The 4,698-nt window shown below is 40.1% G+C and overlaps 1 protein-coding gene across 2 annotated transcripts in view; it reads left to right on the top strand.

The window, feature by feature from the left end:
* Positions 1-4,698, top strand: part of GPATCH2L (G-patch domain containing 2 like) — a 58,110-nt gene that overhangs the window by 3,741 nt on the left and 49,671 nt on the right. The gene's annotated exons all lie outside the window — the stretch shown is intronic.

Below are 4,698 nucleotides of genomic sequence, written 5' to 3' on the forward strand. Positions count from 1 at the left end.
CCTACATCAAGAAGGCTATATTTTATAGAAACACATTTGTTTCTAAAAATCATTTAAAACGTGTACCTCTTATTTTAAAAAACATTTTGCTGCTCTTTGTGCCATGTAGTTCATACACAGATACTGTTCTTTAGAACCAGGGCCTCAGGAGAGGCTGGTGTATATATGTATGTGTGAGAGAGAGAAAACGCGGGTGCCAGGCATATGGAGTTTGTAAATGTTCTTGGTAAGCTGCCTTTACCCATTAAGAATCATGACTTTAGATGTTTCTGGACTATAATTCTGTTCTCTGCTACTTACAGCTTGACTGTATTGAGTTTAGCATTCAAGTTGTCTGAACACATGGTAGGCTTTGAAAATAACAGGGCTAAATCCCATCAGTCTTACACCAAATGTCATCGAGCCAGAAGAATCTGTCTTGAATGGGTGTGTGTTTAAAACGTCAATATAGTTTTTGGTGACTTTTAATTTTTTACATCTCAAATAGATAGTCCTAGGGACACTGATACTCCCCAGCTTGATACTTTAATATTGTTATTAATATTAATGTGTGATGTCTGTTTCTCTGTGGATGCTGTTGGTGTTTTGGATGGGGCAGTTCTTTGTGGTGAGGGATGTCCCATGCCTGGTAGGATAGTTGCCATCCCTACGTTGTTCCCTTCACCCTTCACAGTATCAAAACAAATGCCTCCATGGGTGCTCCCTAAGTGGGTTGAGTAGTCCCAATTGAGAACCAGTGTATTCTATTATTGTTAATATTAGTTAGCATTTATTAAGCACTAACTGTGTGCCAGGCACTGTACTATTGTGCAGACCATATATTCTTCTTTAATGTTCATAACTCCCCTGTCTGGTAGGTACCACTATTTGTATTTTATAGAAGAGGAAATAGAGGTTATGAGTGTGGAGATAATTTGCCCAGGGTCACCTAGTAGCAAAACTGGGAATCAAACCTGATTCCAAAGCTCATAGTTAACCACCATGTTTTGCTATGCTTTGAGCTTGCCTTTGCCATGGCACGTTTTGTCTCATCGGAACTTTTACAACTGTAGAACAGATGACCTTTCTTAGGGCTTGGCTTCTTCTGATGTTTGTCCGAAAAACAAAGGCATAAATCTTACAGACTTGAGGTGAGGTTTTGTCAGTAACAGGAAAAGCTGTTCAGGTCTGTATGCCTGTACTTTTCATGGGTGGTTTTAATCAAGTTTTTAAAATTTTTCTTAACTAACTATATTTTCCAGGCTGTACAACTAGGTAGGCTTATAATTTGGCTTTCCTGATTTTCCTCTAATGTATATTCTAAGGCCTGTTTACCCAATTTATATGTATAATTTTGGATTATGAAGCTTTTTTCCTTATCATGCTATTTTTAATCAAACAAGAAATGCCTAGTTAACTTGTATCCTTCACACTGTGAAACCCTCAATTGAGGTGTTCAAGTTTGTTTCAGCGTCAAGCTTACATACCAAATAGTAATCATCGTACTGTTAAGAATGTTTTGGGATGATATTTTTGGATGTATGTATTTCTTCCCCAGAATTTCTTGCTAAACTATGACTTAATTGTGTGTGTGAGTGACTGTTAACTCTGTCTAAGATCACAGCCCAAGTGTGGTTCCAAATGCAGAGCCTGTAACCTTGCAGTGAGGCACTTCAGTCTTTCTAGGTCCTTACCCCAGATACATCTGTTGCACATTATAGTCAGGTTGTGATAATATACATCTAGGGCTTGGACAAATTGAGGTAGGCAGCAATTTACTCTTTCAAAAATCTGCTTAGATGTGCCAGTTTGTTTGCATACAGATCAAAGTGTAGAACTTTATATCAGAGGTATTGAGGGTTGTCAGAGTATATGATCCAACTTGTGAAATTATTAAGATGAAGTTGATCATTAAGCTTTACTTAGCCTAGTCAATAGATAGAGTTCTTTTAAAAAGCATATGTTGGGCTTCCCTGGTGGCGCAGTGGTTGAGAGTCCGCCTGCCGATGCAGGGGACCCGGGTTCGTGCCCCGGTCTGGGAAGATCCCACATGCCGCGGAGCGGCTGGGCCCGTGAGCCATGGCTGCTGAGCCTGCGCGTCCGGAGCCTGTGCTCCGCAACGGGAGAGGCCACAACAGTGAGAGGCCCGCGTACCGGAAAAAAAAAAAAAAAAAAAGCATATGTTAGGTGTTTTAGGTTTGAAAATCTGTGTCTCAATCAGAGAGCTTTATTTCTACTCTCCTTAAATTTATTCTGCTTACTAAACATAGAGTAATTTTAAGCTTAACCGATAATTCTTTTCGCTTTTCTGTTTCTGTTCTTCCTTCCATTCTATACCAATCAATCCCTCAGGCGTTCTGAGGAACTGAAAGTGGTTATGATGTAATCGTTTTTTAAAGCCTTCAAAAAGCTCAGTTATTATTTGAATATTTTTCTTTGCATGTGTGTTCCATTCTAAAATGGATCAATGCTTTTGTAAGATTACTTTCTACTCATCTTTATTCAAATTGTCTGTATAGCAGCTATTAATTAGGTGAGTTATAGCCTAATTTTGCTTTATTCTTCACTAATACATCATTCATTTGTTCCCCTTGAATATAATTTAGCTTCTTTTCTTTCATAAGTGAATTGGTTTGGTGATGGCCTGAAGTCACAGGAGCCTTCCTAAGGTGATGTATTAGAAGCTGATCTCACAGGAAAGAAAATATTCCCTTCTGTTGGAAGCCAAGTGACAGAGATAGAGTGCTAAACCTTCCCCCTCCTTCTCTAGCCCAAGCTGACCTTCTGCGCCCCTTGGTGCCTCTTGTTTTCTTATTTTTATAGAAAATCAATATCCTTTCTGACACAAACAATAGCTCAGAAGCAAGAATAAATGGTAGAAAGCTGAGATCTCTGTCCATCACCTCTCACTTTAACTCCCCCAAACTCTTTAATTATGAGGGTGCTTTGCTCCAGGTGTTTGCGACAGTAAAATTGCTAAATGAGGACCATTTTAACCAAAGATTGGGTGATCAATAACACTTTATAGCAGTAGCTTGTTGGATCAATAGCATTCATTATTTCATGGTTAAGGTAAGTAGCCTCCTTTGCAAGTGGAGGTCATTAATCAGGGGTTACTGGAGCTGTGGAAAAGACTCTGTGTGGTAGGTTGAGGATGTTCTGTTTTCTATTCTGTAAATAGGGATGCTGACCAAGAGGATATTTACCATTGCTGAAGATTGTACCGTTGCATTTGAGAGTATTGAGTAGCTAGCGTAGAGTGCTTCTGTAGATTTATTCAAAGCTCTGCTACTATATCCTTAGGAACAACTGAAAAAAAAAACAACTTGGGAGATAGATTTGATACTATTGTATTTGAAGATCTGTCTCTTGAAAGAAATGTTAGGATTATTCTGTGACTCCAGAGGAAGGAGCTAGGACTCATAGGTAAAAAGTACAGAGTGTGAAGTGTTGCCTCAGTATAAAATAAAACATTCTAAAAATTAACACCCTATAAAAATGAAGTGAGTTGTTTTACCAGGTGATGAGTTCTATGTCACTGGGGGGATTCAAGCCTGGGCTTGGTGACCACTTACTGAGTTGTTGTAGAGTTGGAGAGTTTGAACTGAATGACTTCTAAGGTCCCTTGCAACACTGAGGTTCTGTAATTCTTTTCAGTCACAACCTCCTTCCCATCATCTGATAAGCAGCCTCAACTGCCCCTAAAGTATTTATGAAGACATAAAACATTGCAAAGTCACATCACCAGAGATCAGGACTTACAGCTGGCTTACTGCCAAGATTTTCTCAAAGTCCAAGGCTGATAGAACTGTGCTAGAGAGTGCAGTTGGAAGCCCACAGCAGTGCTGAACCTGCCTGATGGTCGGTAGTGAGGCCCTGCATTCTTACTCTATAGTCTGCCCTTGGTTCAGAAAGGCAGGGTCCGGTTCAGTCAGAAAATTGGGCAGCTACAGTTTGAGCCAGAGTGTCGTTCCACCCTTTACTTGCAATCACTTATCTTTCAGTTTCTCTTGGGAAGCTGTAACTCCCAGAATATACTTGGATAGGGAATCATAGTGTTTTCTGTGTGTGTATTTGTTCTGAGGGATAGGAGGCAGTCATAGCATATTGAGTTCTGGGAAATACAGTCTCCAAGAGTAGTTTACTGTTGGCATGGGCAGAGAAGGAAAAAACACTTTAGTAGTAGTGCATTCTGGAAACTGGAGTGTTTTATATAACTTCATTTATTGTAGACTCCTGGAATGGGCCCAGAATCAGGCAGTGAGGGTCAGAAGAAGATCCTGTCTCAGCGCCACATAGCTACATGAGACAAAAGCCTACCAGTGACACTGGGGATTAGGCTAGGGGCTCTGCACATCCTCTTGGCCAGTTGTAGATGTGACAAGAGCTTGTTACCTGTATCCAAGGAAGTAGAGGATGGAACCAGGGGTAATTTACATACCCTTTCTGTTGGCAAATACCAAATTCTAGGTAAACCGGTTCTCAACAAGAGGCTTTTGGACAAGTTATGCAGAATAAGGGAAAGGGAACATCATCCTGAATGTTCAGTGGAAGAACACATCTTTGAAAATGACTGCCAGTGGAAACCAGAAGAACATTTTAGAAAATCTTCATTAGGATGCAAGGAGATATAATCACTTTGAAACAGGAGCAGTAAGTCATAAGGACAGAAAGATAGCTATCTGAAAGCCCAGTAGTATGGGAGGAAAAAGTGTAGGG

This window comes from Lipotes vexillifer, unplaced genomic scaffold (genome assembly GCF_000442215.2).
Source record: "Lipotes vexillifer unplaced genomic scaffold, Lipotes_vexillifer_v1.1 scaffold39, whole genome shotgun sequence".
Classification (NCBI taxonomy): domain Eukaryota; kingdom Metazoa; phylum Chordata; class Mammalia; order Artiodactyla; family Lipotidae; genus Lipotes; species Lipotes vexillifer.